Genomic DNA, 17,564 nt, shown 5'->3' with positions numbered 1-17,564 from the left:
TTTTCGACAATGAACCACTGGGCAATTGCAGGTTGAATGCAAAAAAGTCCATAGAATGAAAATACGTGCAAAGAGAAATGTGGTCCAACCCTCACTGGTCATGCAACTAAAAGGAACTGTTAACAATATAGATGATGGGTTTAGGTTCATTATAGTCACATATGCTGAGGTACAGTGAAAAGCTTTGTTTTGCATGCGATCCAATCAAATCAGATAACAGTGTACATAAATACAGCCAAAGTGCAATTGGTAGACTGAAGGGAAAGACGCAGAGTGCAGAATATAGTTCTCAGCATTATAGTGCAATAGTTCCAGAGACAAAGCCCAGTGTCCACAGTGAGATAGAGGAGAATCGGACTGCACCCCAGCTAAATGCACAATCTACTGGAGATACAACTTCTACATGCATCACGAAGCAGATGTTAGATAAATTTGCAGATATATTTGCGAAGCAACTGAGAAGCCGGAGGGAAAATATTATTCAGAGTAAGATGAGAAAAAGCAGCCAGTTGTCAACCTCCAAGACATGTTCCAGATTCTGCCAAAGAGAAACTCAAAGCAGAGCTTTAAAGACTTGGAGGCAGAGATCATTGGGCCACAACTCATTCCACCCGTTGTGTTTTAAGCCTGATGTGTAGGCATGAGCCAAATAAGCAGAGGGACCATTTGGATCCACGTGATCTGAATAAGGCACTGAAGAAGATCTATTATCCGATGAAGAAAGACACAAAGTACAGGAGTAACTCAACGGGTAGCTTCTCTGGAGAACATGGATCGATGACATTTAAGGTCGGGACCCTTCTTCAAACTCAATGGATAGGTGATGTTTTGGGTTTGGACCTTTCTTCAGACTGGCCCACTAAGTTACTTCAGCCAAATACGTCTTTCTTTGTAAACCAGCACCCCCAGTTCCTTTGTCTCCATTCTTCAGTAACTGGTGCACAATTTTGAGGCCCTGTTCTTATTTACATCATGATGTTGAACTGCATCCAAAAAAAGCTCAGCAAATTAACCCTGACCAATATTGACCTAACTGGTCAGTAGCAATGTTAATATACAATTGAGGTTACTGGGATGGTAGTAGCCCAGATTGTTTCTGTAAAAAGGTCCAGCAATAATTTAAAACTGAGGTTTGTTGGACCACTTACGCTCCAATTGATCTTGTTTATGTATAATCAGAGTCCTGGGATCCAAAATTACATACAAAAATGTACCCAGCAGTGTAATCGGTTGAGAATTTTCTTAAAATTCTCATTCCTTCCTCCTTTGGTTCAAAGAAACATATTCCAAAAGGCAGCACACATGATAGTGCAGTTACAAAACTAGCGTTGCCAAAATCTTGGATGAAGGACCAGTTCCACCATGATTAGAAAACGGCTCTCAGCTTCAAGTTTATTTTTCATGCACTCTTTTGAAAATCATGCTCCTTTATGTCTCATATTTTGCCTACATCAAAGGTACTTGTCATTGGTGCAGTCACAAACCACATTTATTTGCAAATCTATTTGGGAACAATAGTGTATGTTCATGTAAATGTTTGTTGTTGTTTACTTTTAAGCTCCACCTCAGACAAGATATCCTGATTTGATGTATTTGACCCTCGCTGAGGCACAGCATTTATTAACTATTCTGTCCTAATACAAGAGTTGATCAATCCGTTTGCCTAGTTTTATTACCCAGCCATCAAAGTTATACTTTAAATACCCATGACTAATATCATCACTAACCCATGCAAAACACCTAAAGCAAAAGACGACACTGTCTGTGACACTTCTGCCATCATACAAAACATGAGAAAGCTAGTTGCTTCTTGATAAGAAGATTTTTCATTGTTAACCCATAATTTATCAAACTATTTGAGCATTTCACTGGGTGAACCAAAGGAGGGGATTTTTTCAAACTGATCGTGTTGCTGTCGTGAATGGTTGATAAATGTACTGAATGTATTCTAAGGCCAGTTTCTCTCCAGAGGGATCCACTGTAACAAGTTAAAATCATTCCCTTAACTGGGTGGATCTAAACAATTCCACCTGCTACATCTGCTTACTTCAGCAACTGCTAATTGGCTTGGTATGAATGTAAAATTGTCCCCAATGTGTATAGGGTGGTGTTAATGTGCGAGGATCGCTGGTCAGTGCAGATTTGGTGGGCCGAAGGACCTGTTTCCGCACTGTATCTCTAAACATCTGGACAGTTAACCGTAAAGAGAAAAGACATTTTGTGGTTTTGGGTGGAATCCTTGATTAGATTTTGCCTTCTGAATAGTGACCACACTTCACAAGTCATTCACCGGCTGTAACACGCTTTGAAAAGTCCTGTGGGCAAATGTAATGTTGTGACTCTGAAGGAGCGACGTGGAGAATGGTGCGATATTCATGCACCACAAATAGACACCTCGAGGAGACTGGAGTGTTTTATTTCCTTTATATGCAAATAAAACAGCAGATGATTAAATGCTATTTCAATTGTAATAATTGAATAATTTACTTCAGTATTTGGCTGTGGCCAAATGGTTTAATAGAATTACACATTTACAATGGGAGCACCTCACCTTTGATGTCCAACTCTGAATAATCAACCATCTTTGGGATAAGATAATTCACACTAAAATTCTAAAATTCTTCTGAAGACAAAGCCTAGACATCCAAAAGATTCTTCTTTCACCATGATATTGTGAGGGCTGGCTCTTTGGTTGGACAAACACCCTATTGATTAACAGAATATGGCTGTGATCAGGTGTGATTTATTAAGTGGTAAATCCCTGGGGTTGTAGATGTCCTGATCTATGTCACAGTGGTGTAAAATATCATAGCTTGTAGGTTACAGTTGGAAACTTTAAAGGTCAGTTCTTGTCATTAGCAATGGCCACTTTCCCTTACACTTTTATATTCTTTGGCTGCATTTCTCTATTATGTGGTACTCCATAAATGCATGATAAATCTTTTGCATTTTTTCTCTCCCGTCCTTCCTCAATTTTCAACATTAAAAAAAAAATTACCGGACAAATTTTTTGTTACCTTCTTCAGAGAAATAATAAGATCATTAATCACTGCAAAATGAATTGTTATTTGGCCCATAATACCTGTTCCAGCATTTTCCCAGAATCCTGCTCCCGAGTTGTTGTTTTCCTGCAATAAATACTCCCAGTTGATTTGTCTTTTCAACGTGTTATTCAGAAAAACCATGTAAACCATGTTACTGTATTTGTAAAACTCGTAAACCATGATGGGATATTTGTGCAATACATTGCGACAGAAAGCTGTGGAGGCCACATCAATGGATATTTTTAAGGGAGAGATAGATAGATTCTTGATTAGTGTGGGTGTCAGGAGTTATGGGGAGAAGGCAGGAGAATGGGGTTGAGTGGGAGAGATAGATCAGCAATGATTAAATTGGCGGAGTGGACTTAATGGTCTGAATTACCTAATTTTGCTATAATTTATGAACTTATGAACATGAAATGAGAAAAGCAAGAGATGGCACTATAGCATAGCTAGCAGAGGTGCCTTATGTTCAATGATCTGGGTTCAAACTGGACCACTACTATCTGTGCAGAGTTTGTACATTACATGGGCTTCCTATGGATGTCTCGGTTTCCTCCAACATTCCAAAGACATATTGGTAGGTTCATTAGCCACTGTAAACCACCCCTCATGCGGGGGTTGCTAGAATCTGGGGGAAATGGACAAACCCAGGAGGTTCTTGTCACATCATTGCCAACCACAAAGCAGGGGAAAACTGTCAGATCTAAGAAGAATTCCCTCCAAGGCACCAAAGGAATTACTTCAGATAAGATTGCCATGGAGATGAGAGAAAACACAGGAGATGGATGGGGAGAACCTCATGCGGCCTCATGCCATTGCAAGAGGTGGACCCATCTGCCCACCAATTTGGAAGAATACATTAAAGTGTCAATGTGGATTCAAGAGACTGAATGGCCTGTTTCTATGCTGCATGACTCCATGATGATATATGCTGGTGTATTCACAGTGTAGCCTGCAGATAATTTTTGCAAACATTTTGCCTGCACCATAGGATTATTATTAATGTAGTTAACATTTACGAAGTACTTTGAACAATTGTTTTATTTATGTTTTGAATTGCAGTATACATTATTAATTTCTGGAATTACATAAATTGAGTAAAAGATAATCACGATAATTTGTTTTTCATATGGCTAATTTGGAGCACTAATTATAAATCTAATTTAAGGCTTTTTAACCAGCTTAATGTTTTGGAAGAGACAGAGTTCATCTCCGTAAAGTAATAATCAAATCTATTGAGGTCAAAGTGTTGTTATGTGATTTGCAGTTTGATCAGGGTTGCTGAAATCATATGTTGCAGACAAACATACCATTTATGCACCAACTAACAGCAACAACACATTGATGCTGCAGCCAAAAATGCAGACCAACACCTCAACCTCCTCAGAAGGCTAAGCGAACTTGACTTGTCTGCAATGACTCTTACCGGTTTCTACAAATGCACCACAGAAACCATCTTCTCCAGATGCATCACAGCTTAGTATGGCAAATGCTCTGCCCATGATCGCAAAAAGATGCAGAGAGTTGTGAACGCCACTCAGTCTATCACAAAAGCAAACCACCCCACCTACATAATCAAGGATCTCTCACATCCTTGTCAGTCCATGTATCACTCAACAGCTTCTTCCCTGCTAGTATCAGTCCTTTGCTGAGACCTCACATGTGCTGGGGATGCATTTCCAAGCTACCATCTAAAATTTTGCACCCCTTACACATTTTTATCTGCACTCTTTCTGTCATTGAAACACTACGTTCTACATTGTGTTTGTTTTCTCATTTGCACCACCCAAAGTACTCACGAATTGCATGATTTTCCTGATAGTACACAAAATAAAGCATTTCACTATATCTCGGTACAACTCCACCACCAATTGTACGGCAACTTTGTTTCCAGAGCATTGACATATTATCCCTTTTGCTGGACAACCAGAGGTCACAGCCCCACGAGGCCAAGATACTGACCCGCAAAGCCGGCCGTGGAAGACGGCTATGGGAACGGATCTGCTGGCTCTGGCTGGGCCGGAGTTCCAGAGCCCCGGGCCGCAGCTGGCAAATTTGAGCTGCCGATTGGCCATGGTAGTCAGCTATGGGAACGGATTTACTGGCAAGCCGCAGCCAGCAAATGTGACCCACTGATCGGTGTGGAAGTTGCAATGAGGTTGAAATCAGCCGCCTCACCCTGACTAGGTGCCACATTTTGGGGCAGAGATCTGGGGGGGGGGGGGGGGGGGGGGCGGGGGGGGAGGGGGATGGTGTTTCAAGTACGCTCTTGTAATTTCGTCTGGATTGAAGGAGGTGCCAGACCACCAGTTGCGCCCAAAAAATGGTGGCGGACTATTTTTGGGGATAAAGAAGTAATACCAATACCATTTACATTCAATTCAGGCGTTTCCACATTTTTGGCACTTGCTGCAAGACACTAACCTTGGATAAAATTAAATGTTTGTCCTGAACCATGGTTCCACTCCTCTCTTTCCCCCATATCTTTGCAAGGTTGTAGCCCACTGGGACTTGGACAAATTTCTGCTAATGTTTCCAGGAGACTAAACAGTGAGCAGGGAGATTCATTAAAAACCTCTTTAAATGAGGAAGTCCAAACTGTCATTTGTAAATGTAGCCTCTCTGCTTTTAGCTTTATTACTGCAATCACCTGGAGGGGGTTGTCCTGTCCAGCAATCAGTAACCATTAATTTGGTGTAAATTTCAGGCCCCAGAACAAATTGTGCAAATTAGCTGGACATTAACATGCTTATTATGAGAGCTGGCAACCTGAATGACTGCACAATACTTAGCCGTGCGGATTCACCCATAACCGAGGTACAAATTATCCTTGGGCTGATGCTCCAGCTCCACCTGGTAATTTTAATTCTACTTGTAGACGCTATTTTGAAGAAGTGCGAAGAAACTGGAGAATGGAGTTCCGAGAGCACTCGGATTGAGAAGCTGGATTAATTCCCATCTTTTTGACCACGTAACATTTATGTTACCTTCTCATTTTTGTGGTTGAATCGCTCAGGCTTTGTTAACCCTACTGCCTATTGTCTGGCAGATTATCCATGGAGCCCATTCATGTGAGATGACCATCGACTTCCTCCCTATAAGGATAGTACTGGAAAGAAAGACAGTACATGAATAACATGGGTAGCATCGGCTTACAATGAATAGAATGCCTCAAGCTACTAGTAGTGGTTAAAGCATAGAAACAATGGACCACAGATGCTGATTAGAACACAAAAGGGCACAAAGTGCTGGAGTAATTCAGCAGGTCAGCCAGCATTATGCATAGGTGAAGAAGGTGAAGGAACATCACCTATCCATGTTCTCCAGAGATGCTGCCTGACCTGCTGAGTTACTCCAGCAGTTTTGCGGTTATAGGTTTACTGCCTACAATCCACATTTGACCATACTGTTCAAGTAACTGCTTTGAGAAGTATCTTTCAGTATCTCCATCAAAGAATGATTGGCGTTTCCCACTACAATTTCCTAAACCCAAATTCTGCCATACTTTTATCTGCATTGTGTTGTCAAATGTTCACAGATTAGCACTGATGTACGTTATCAGCAAATTGTCACCAGCCCACTCCATTTTTATCATGAAATCATTGACAAGTAACAGCTGCACTTAATGTAAATTAAAAACATCTCCACCACATACTGTTTTGTTACATATTAATGATAAGTAGCTCTAGCCTTCTTTCCCTGGCCACCTTAATACCAGTTGAATGCATGATGTTCACGAGACGTTCTTAATTCTAACAATCTACCATGGAGATAACTATAAAAAGTCATTGCCTTTGGGAAATATTTTAACCAAAATCCTTCCAGCAATTTATTGCACCTGGGTATTAGTGTTCCACTCCACAAATCTCTCAGTTAATCCCAACCCAGGCGAAGTCAATACATTTACACTTTCGACTGAGATGCATTCCATCAGTGAATAAAGTAACAGAACAAACATTCAGTCTGGTTAATTGATTGGAAGTACAGCACCACTAATGAGACTGTGCCAGTTAAATAAACAATTATTCAATTAATTATTTTTATTCAATGCCCAGCCCTGAGAAATACTTAGCAATTACCATATCCACTTTAAAAACAAAGGTTAACAAGGCTGCTGAGATTTTTTTGCTGAAATCTGCTTCCATCACAGTTCTCCTTTTTGATGACAAATATCACATTTTTTTAAAAGCAATTTGGTCTGGAGAATTCTTCTCATAACTCTGAGATAATAATGCAATGCAGTAGAAGTGAGGTTTACCCTGAAGCAAAGCAATACTATGCCCATTTTCAGGCCTCTATGCACCCCACTGGAAATTCCAATTTCTAATTAGATCCTTAGATATTCTTCTGGAGTGAAACTACCCCAAAATGCAATGCAAAAAAATCATCTCCAAGGATATTTTAAAATATCTTGGTTTGAAAAAACAATAAACCTTTTTGTTCATGAATACCCAAATTTTACAGAATCAGTTTCCTTTGCAGCCATGTTGTTCAAAGAGCATCAAACTGGATTTGTGGGCAGGCTGCAGGTGCAGGAACTGCAGATGCTGGAATTTTGAGCAAAGCACAGAGTGCTGGAGTAATTCCGCAGGACTCACAGCGCTGTTTTATATAATGAAGGAATTTATTTTAAAACTTCTTTAAAAATTTCTTTTAAAATTTCTTTAAAAATGTCCTCCATTTCGAACTCTATTATGCCACCTAATTTGAAACATTAGACCTTCAGAGATTCATACTTCAATCACAATGGCCAAATACATCTATTACAAATATGCATGGACAGAGTGTCTTACATTCTCCTTTCTTAATGGGAAAAAAACCGACTGATCAATTGTTGGTCCAGAATTACGGGTGACCTGGTGCTTCCTTACGGTGCTAGAGACCCGGGTTCAATCCTGGCTAAGGGTGCTGTCTGTATGGAGTTTGCACATTCTCCCCCATGACCTGAGTGTGTTTTCTCCACTTTCCTCTCATACTCCAGGTTTGTAGGTTAATTGGCTTGGTATAATTGTAAATTTTCCCAAGTCTGCTTAGGATAGTGTTAGTGTGCTGGGGAACCCATAGCAGAAGCGTCCACGTCGCGGGGCTAGAAACTGGAAGTGTCCTGAGCTAATTCTGCTACCACCATCGTCAACTGTACAAGTGATGGCTCCCACTGATTGTCGCCGGAAGCTTGCGTCCTTTTCAGGACGGACGATGATAGTGATGTAACATTTAAATGATGGATACGAAAGAAGAAGTGTGCTGGGATCGCTGGTCGGCATGGACTCTAAGGGCCGAAGGGCCTGTTTGTGCACTGTATCTCAAAACAAAAATAAACTAAAATTAGAGATAGTAGAAAAGCAAAATGGAAACATTCCTACTTTGAGGAGCATTCTTCATAAAGGTTAAGGAGTCCATGCCGCAAGTGCTCTCCTCTTCTTGTTGCCTGTCGCTGGCACATTTTGTGGCATCATGACATTGGCTGAGGAAGTGCTGAGGATGAAGAATTATCACAGCAGCATGGGAGGAAGCAAAAAGCAGGAGCACCGATTGACAACTGGAAATTTTGTACATGATTAAAATTAGACCAAATGTCATTTACATTTTAAAACTGCATATTTTGTGCTGAATAACTGAGATAATCAGCGGGTCAGGCAGCATCTCTGGAGAGAAGGAATGGGTGACGTTTCAGGTCGAGCTGAAACGTCACCCATTCCTTCTCTCCAGAGATGCTGCCTGACCCGCTGAGTTACTCCAGCATTTTGTGATACCTTCGATTTGCAGTTATTTTCCTACACAACATACATATGTTAAATAGTTATTTTGGCCAGAGAGCTTGTTGAACACTAATGGTGGTTTACCAAACCATGAAAAACTCTCTTCAGCAATAAAACATTAGAATTTGTGTGTGTTTGATAGCTAGATACCTGGGACTGCATCCCTGTTTGCATTCATGCAAGTGCCTTTGGGTCCTTTGTGCTCACCTAATAAAAGCAGTCAGGAACCTAATTTTAATATTTTACCTGAAAGATGTAAAACATTTAGAGAAAAAGTAATAATTCATTTTAGGGTCCAGGAGTCCGAAGGAGAAGAACAAAGTAAGAAATGAATCAATATTCGTGAAGAGGCAGGGGAGTATCATGATAAAAGAAAATCATTCATGGAACTGAATCACACCTGTGTCTCCCCTACCTGTGTTCAAAATGGACACTGCTTGCCTTCAGCGAACATTTAGATTAATACCAAAGTGGCAAACTTGGAGCTGTTCTTTCTTCCTTATGAATAAGAGTTCAGATGCTGAGTCTTTCGTTTGCACACTTATCAGACAAAATGATACTGCCTGGTGACATGCACATGCTGAGCTGATTAGGACCCTATTTTATAGCTGCACTTTGTTGCAGTTAGTCTAACATAGGATCCTTCTGACATCCTTACAGTGCCCAGGTCAGAACATGCCACATCCTCCATACAAAAAAACAAACTACTGGAGGAACTCAATGGTTTGAGGAGCATCTGTGGCAAGAAAGGAATTGTCAACGTTTTGTATTGAGATCCTGCTCCCAGCATCCTTCCACCCTTCCTGATGCGGGGTCCCAAAACATTGACATACTTTTCCCACACAGATGCTGCTTGACCCACTGAGATCCCCAGGAATTTGATTTTTGCTCCAGATTCTAGCATCTGCAGTTTCTTGTGCCTCCATATCTTCCATGGCTTTATTCGCATTATGCATTAACTTACGTCAATTCAATGATCTAAAGGTGAACGTTTCATGACCTTTCTTATCTGTGCTTATGGTCGACAAGAATGTCATTGCTGTCTATAGAGCAGACAAACCTTCTTAAAACCTCAAAAGCACTAGCCATAAAGGGTATTGAGTGTGTGCGCGGCTTGGTAAGTTTTGATATTGCTTTATTATTATCACATGTACCAGACACAGATGAAAAAGATGATTTGTATGCTATCCAAGAAAATCAAACCGGCCATGAATACATCAGATATAGCAATGGAGAAAATAAACAGAATGCAGAATATAGTGTTACAACTTTGGAGTAAGTTCTGATTAAAAAAACGTGTAGTAAATTGGCACATCAGGAATTTATCCCTGGCATTTGAGAAGTCCATTCAAGAGCCTGATTTTGGTGGGGAAGAAGCTGTTTTTGAATCTTGTGGTATGTGCTTTCCAGAAAGGATAACCAGGATGTGAGTGGTCCTTGATTATGTTGGCTGCCTTCCTGAGGCATAGATGGAGTCAATAGGGGGGGGGGAATAGTTTTGTGATGGACTGGGCTGCATCCACAAATCTCTGTAATTTCATGTGGTCTTGGGCATAGTAGCTGGCATACTCAGCCTTGAGGCATCGGGATACAATGCTTTCTTTGGTGCGTCTGTAGAGATTAGCAAAAGTCATTGGATACAGGCCAAATTTCCTTCATCTTAGAGGCATCGGTGTGCTTTCTTGACCATAGAATCAATGCGGTTGGACCAGGACAATTTGTTGATGATACTTACACCTAGAAACTAGAAACTCCTGACCGTCTTCACTTCAGTTCTGTTGCTATAGATACTCCACCTCCCCTCTAGAGGTTGATGACCAGTACCTTCATTTTGCTGACATTGAGGGAAAGGTTGTTGTCTTGATACCATGCTACTAAGATCACTACTGCCTTTCTGCACTCTGTCTTATCCTTATTTGTGATGTTGTTCACTGTGGTGCTATCAGCTGCAAACTTGGAAATTGAGTTTTCAGTATATAGTTATGGTCCAAAATGTTGTAACCAATAAAGTCTGGAAAATCTGTATTGTTATAAAATGGGATTCCTTAATAAAGACCCTTGTTTTTCCTGACATTCCTAACATTCAGCGCCTGAAGCAATCTAAGTTCATTTCTATGTGCCTGTCCTGGTTATTACCATGGCTTTGATGTTCCCCAGTTCAGGAATATGCCTTGCAAGGGAACTCTGCCCCAAACTTGTGGAGAAACACATGTGAAACTGGTGATTGGAGAAATATGCAGCAAGGATATCGACTGGCTTTAGGTCCTCTCATCCAAGTAAATATTGAGCAGAGCAGCTTGATCCACATCCTCAGTAATGAGGAAAGAATCACTGCAATCCTGGGGTGCAGTGCTGCCAGAGCTCACCGCACCTCTGAAAAAAAAGCCTAAATAAACAGCGGGGGATTTTAACTAGCGGCCATTTTAATAGCGGTCGCTCTGGCACCAGTGACAGCACTGGCACTGAAAAAAATGAGCACTGCAGCACTGCTGCAATCTAATGCAAAAGGTTGGTATATGTGACAGATGTGACAGATGTGACAGATCTCTGACTCTATTTACCTATATAAAAACAACTCCAAAGGTTACTATTACCCAAACCACTAACACTATCTACAAAATGCTGGAGTAACTCAGCAGGTCAGGCAGCATCTCAGGAGAGAAGAAATGAGCGACGTTTCGGGTCGACGTTTCAGTCTGAAGAAGGGTCTCGACCCAAAACGTCGCCCATTCCTTCTCTCCTGAGATGCTGCCTGACCTGCTGAGTTATTCCAGCACTTTGTGACTAAATACCTTCGATTTGTACCAGCATCTACAGTTATTTTCTTACACTAACACTATCTATATACTCAAGTGTATAGAGTATTTAATATGTACCGACAACAGAACGATGAAATTCTTAATTGTAGTAACTTAATAGGCCGGTAAATGCAGTACACAGAGTTAAATATCATAATAAAAAATTCAACAAATTAATAATCGTAATACTTGTGCAAAAAAACAAATTACGTAATGTGACCAACAACTGCCTATTGCAGTTCATAGTTGAGGTTTGTGTTGTGTAGTGTTGAAGGATCTGATATTTGCTGGGAAGCTATTCTTGAACCTGGGGGTCAGAGTTTTCAGGCTCCTGTACCTTTTTTCTGATGGTAGGGGTAAATGGGAGTGTGGTCAGGGTGCTGTGAGCAAACGATGGAACAATGATTTAAAAATTACCAGTATCCTGATACATTTTATTTCTGTTTTAAAATCTCAATTGCGTCTGGTCTATTCCAAAAGCCGAGAAGTTGACAGATTTTTTTTACTGTTCTGAATTGTTCTGAACCACACCTGAAGGTAGACACAAAATGCTGGGGTAACTCAACGGGACAGGCAGCATCTCAAGAGAGAGGGAATGGGTGACGTTTCGACCCGAAACGTCACCCATTCCCTCTCTCCTGAGATGCTGCCTGTCCCGCTGAGTTACTCCAGCATTTTGTGTCTACCTTCGATTTGAACCAGCATCTGCTGTTATTTTCCTACTGAACCACACCTGAATAATCTTAACATGTGCAGTTGAAGTTTCTCCAAGCTTGCAACACATGCCTCCTGGTAAATTTGCCTGAATGTGAATATTTCAGAGATTGATTTGCTTTCTGCTCAGTGTCCAATTAAAAAAACCTAGAGATTAGATCTTCCGGCTTTATTATAAACAATGCTGCGTATCGGAATTTGCAATCTACTATTGGTATTGAGGCAGTTATTTAAAAATGAAGAAAGTAACATTATGAAAGGTATGATTTTCCCATGAAGGGTGGGAGTTTTTGGTACCTGTAAGAATATGACAACTTGAGCAGAAGTGGGTTATACAACACCTCAGCCTTGCTCAACCATTCAAGTGGATGTTGACTGATTTGATCCTAGCCTCCTGCTTGTTCCCCATTACCCTTGAGTCCCATTGCCCCAAAATACAACGATGTCAGCATTCAGATAGCCCATGATTTAAGCTCCACAGGTCTCCAGGGGGAAGAATTCCAAAGATTCATTACCCTCACTGTTAATTTAAATGGGCCATTCCATATTCTGGAACAATGTTCCCTTGCTCTGATCTGCAAGGGTAACATTTTCTCATTGACCACCCTGTCAAGACTTTATAGAATTTTCTTAGACCACTGGGAAAAATAAAATCTCTCATTGTCCTAATTCCCAGCACTATAGGTCAACCTGATGAAGAACGTCTCAGAGGATAACTCCTTCACTCCAAGAATCAAACTCTTTCACCTTCAATGAATCATCTGTAATCATCTCCTTTATCAAGGAGGCCACCAATAATTATCAATGATGTAACTTTCAGGATAAGCATACTTGGGATAGTTCCAGTAGAGGAAGGCTGAAGAGACACCTGTCCCTATACCTCCTCCCAACAGTTCTTTAAGGTGAGGCAGAGGTTCACTTGCACCTTCTCCAGCCTCATCTACTGTATCTGTTGTTCTCAGTGTAGACTCCTATCTATTGGTGATACCAAGTGTAGACTGGTCGATCGTTTCGCTGAACACTTATGCTCAGTCCGCCTTGGTCTACGTGATCTTCCAGCTGCCAAACACGTAAACTCTCCTCCCCATTCCCATATTAACATTTCTGTCCTAGGCCTCCTCCACTGTCAGAGTGCAAATTGGTGGAAATGTACCTCATATTTTGCTTGGGCAGCTTACAATCAGTCGTATAAGTATTGATTTCTCTAATTTCAAGTAACCCTTGCATTCCCTCTCTCTCCATCCCTTCCTAACCCTAGTCATCCTGCTAGTTTGCTGTTCAGATTCCCTCATTAACACCTGCTCCATAGCCAGCAATGGACCATTGTGGGATTTTTGCTCATCGGTGCCGGCTCTGATCTGTTCTGATGCTTTTCATACCTCTACTTTCTCTCTCCCCTGACTCTCAGTCTTGGAGAAGGGCCTCAATCCGAAACATCACCTATTCCTTTTCTCCAGAGGTGCTGCCTGACCCGCTGAGTTACTCCAACATTTTGTGTCTGTCTTCAGTGTAAACCAACATCTGAAGTTCCTTCCTACATAACCTCTGTCCCCATCTCTGTCCTCTGCCTTTCCCTCCTGCTCAAGGTAAACTTTGATTTGTATTTGTGGGAAGGCTGGGGTCAAAGGCTGGGTGACCGAGCAGAGTGATGTTGACTTGTGGTCACAGAACAGGCAAAGCAAAGCTGTTAAGATCCATTTCTGTGCATAGCAATAAATGCTAATTATTTCATAGCTCATCCAAGGCCCGCAAGAAGAGCGATGGCCCCTCCTGCCCCCAACTTTGTCATCCTTATCAAGATACTTGAGTCTTGGTAACCTGGAGCACAGCAAATCGAAAAAATAAAAGCAACATTTGCAGGAAAATAGAAAAAAAGCAAAGTTAGGGAAGCAATAAAAGATAAAAGGTCTAGACAATTATTAATAAGAAGGAAATGATTTAAAGAACCAATTATGTGAAAAAATATAGAAAGAGGAAAGTATCGTTGAAATATTAAAAAATGTATGACACAGAAAGTGGCCATTCAGCCAGTTATGTCTATGCTGATGAAAAATAAATACTATCTAGCCTAATTCTAGCCTCTACAATTGGCCAGTAATCCTGAAGGGTCACAGCTCTTTAGGCACATATGCATTGTGTATTTAAATGGGATGAGAGTTGCTGCCTTGACTACCCTTTATATCCCAGAACCCCAGGCCTCTTCGACTCTCTGGGTGATATATTTTTTTCTCATGTCCCTTCTATCCCTTTTCCTAATTACTTTTAATAAATAGCCCCCCCCCCCCCCCAGCTAAAGAAAATGAGAAACAGAAGCAATTTAATTGTTAATGGTATGATAAAAAGGTATGCCCTAAACACAACTTCCAGCAAGCAGATAAATAAAGCCAATTTTACTTGCATTAATACTTTGTTTAGGATACATATACACAGAAGAATACATAACAGGCTGTTTGTTTTCAACTATTGCCCCAGAAACATGAAAATACTTGCGAATACTGGCGCAGCAGTAGAGTTGCTGCCTTACAGTGCCAGAGACCCAGGTTCGAACCTGACTATGAGAGTTTGCATGTTCTCCCTGTGACTGTGTGGGTTTTCTCCGGGTGCTCGGGTTTCCACCCACACTCCATAATGTGCAGGTTTGTAGGCCAATTGGCTTCTGTCAATTGTCCCTAATGTGTAGGATAGTGTATGGGTGATTACGTGTCAGCATGGACTCGGTGGGCCAAAGGGCCTGTTTCCACATTGTATCTCTAAACTAAACTAAGCCCAAATAGTTCCTCTTCCATTTCAAGAAATTCTTTCTGAGAATAGAATGCTCATCCAGAGTCTGGTTGTAAGGTTTCACTCACTCTTGCCCTGATTTATTCTCTTATTAATCACTTTGTGAATAAAAACCTTCGATTTGTACCAGCATCTGCAGTTATCTTCTTATAAAAACAACCCCAAAGGTTACTATTACCAAACCACTAACACTATCTACAAAATGCTGGAGTAACTCAGCAGGTCAGGCAGCATCTCAGGAGAGAAGGAATGGGCGACGTTTCGGGTCGACGTTTCAGTCTGAAGAAGGGTCTCGACCCAAAACGTCGCCCATTCCTTCTCTCCTGAGATGCTGCCTGACCTGCTGAGTTACTCCAGCATTTTGTGAATAAATACCTTCGATTTGTACCAGCATCTGCAATTATTTTCTTACGCTAACACTATCTATATACTCAAGTGTAACGAGTATTTAATATGTACCGACAACAGAATGATGAAATTCTTAATTGTAGTAGCTTAATAGGCCTGTAAATGCAGTACACAGAGATAAATATCATAATAAAAAATTCAACAAATTAATAATCGTAATACTTGTGCAAAAAAAACAAATTATGTAATGTGACCAACAACTACCTATTGCAGTTCATAGTTGAGGTTTGTGTTGTGTAGTGTTGAAGGATCTGATATTTGCTGGGAAGCTATTCTTGAACCTGGAGGTCAGAGTTTTCAGGCTCCTGTACCTTTTTTCTGATGGTAGGGGTAAATGAGAGTGTGGTCAGGGTGCTGTGTGCAAACGATGGAACAATGATTAAAAAAATTACCAGTATCCTGATACATTTTATTTCTGTTTTAAAATCTCAATTGCGTCTGGTCTATTCCAAAAGCCGAGAGTTGCAAATAGTTCCTCTTCCATTTCAAGAAATTCTTTCTGAGAATAGAATGCTCATCCAGAGTCTGATTGTAAGGTTTCACTCACTCTTGCCCTGATTTATTCTCTTATTAATCACCATCATACTCCCTCCCCCCTCCCCACCCCCAACACCTCCTCTCTCTTCAGTGCCAGCAGCTGGTTTCTTTTGACCTATGTTCCCCTGCTACTCATTGATTTGGTGCCACAGCCCTTTGGTTTGTGGCCATAGGTTGATGGAGACCTGTGGAAATGAGAGATTGTAGTTAAAGTACCTCTGCCTCACACATCCGCTCACATTCATATTTTGATTGTCTAGATTCCCGCGTACACACACCCTCTGTCATGTCTGGTTAAGCCATGGCTTGATATGAAGTACAAGGAAATCTCAAGGTCATGAAAAATCTTACCTATATACGTTTTATTCTTATTACCACTGTTATTGCTGTTTTGGTCTTCAAAATAGTGACAAAATAGTTTTCCTACTCTATATTTAGTCATTGGCATTTAGAGCATTAAAAGAGGTGCTAATGGCATGCGGTTTATTCCCAATATGCAATGCAAAAATAACACAGGAGTGTATTGTGTGGCAAGGGCCTGAATCTTTCATTATTTCCAGCACAAACTTCAGCAGTTCACAGGAAGTACAGCTTGCCAATGATAACGAACTTTGTTTGTGGCTCTAAACTTGAAGCATAACAGGGTTTTTTTACACAAACCTCCACTCCCCCCATTTCTGCTGCAGGGCAGAATGCTTTATCTTGTGGAAGTTCAGCCAACCTTTATAAAAAATAGAACAAAGAATATCTTTGCCTCTCCCTGCCTTAGCCTTTGTATCAACTCCAGGCTACAGGAACTGCCCTTAGCCAGGCTGATGGTTAACTCCCGCAGCTGGGGAAAGCCAACAAGACCTTTGGAATGAATATAGAACAAAATGCTGGAGTATCTCAGCTGGACAGGCAGCATCTCTGGTGAGAAGGAATGGGTGATGTCTCGGGTCGAGACCCGTTACTCCAGCATTTTGTGTCTATCTTCGGTTTAAACCAGCATCTGCAGTTCCTTCCTACACAAGATCTTTGGGAAGTCAGAGCCAAGATGGTGGATTTCACAATATCAGTAACGTGTGTGATAATGACAAATAGAGGGAACAAGGAAACAGGCCCCTCTGCCCATTGAGGTTCTGCTGACCTATTTGCATTAATCCTACATTAATCCCATTTCATTCATCTCTCATTTCCAATAATTTCCTCCAGATTCTAGTCCTCACATTTACACCCTTGGCAACTTACAGTGGACAATTAACCCACCCTGTTTTTTTGTGATGTGGGAGGAAATCATAGTGTGGAAGCTGCAGTATGACAAAGGCTAGGGTAGCTGTACAGCACAACAACTTTTGGGCATTGATTGAGATTTATTATTATGTTCATATGCAGGGCAAGGATGTTGGGGATAACGTTGATCATGTTTGAACACCGTTGTAAAATATTGGGGAATAGAACTATGAACAGGCAAGTCTGATTTAGTCAGTGCTATTGTACACGGTTTGTAAGCTCGTGTAGAACAAATGTTCTGTGTAACTTGC

The sequence above is a fragment of the Rhinoraja longicauda genome, chromosome 16 (genome assembly GCF_053455715.1).
Source record: "Rhinoraja longicauda isolate Sanriku21f chromosome 16, sRhiLon1.1, whole genome shotgun sequence".
In the NCBI taxonomy this organism is placed as follows: domain Eukaryota; kingdom Metazoa; phylum Chordata; class Chondrichthyes; order Rajiformes; family Arhynchobatidae; genus Rhinoraja; species Rhinoraja longicauda.
The sequence above is the reverse complement of the archived record's forward strand: the minus strand, read 5'-3'. Positions refer to the sequence as shown.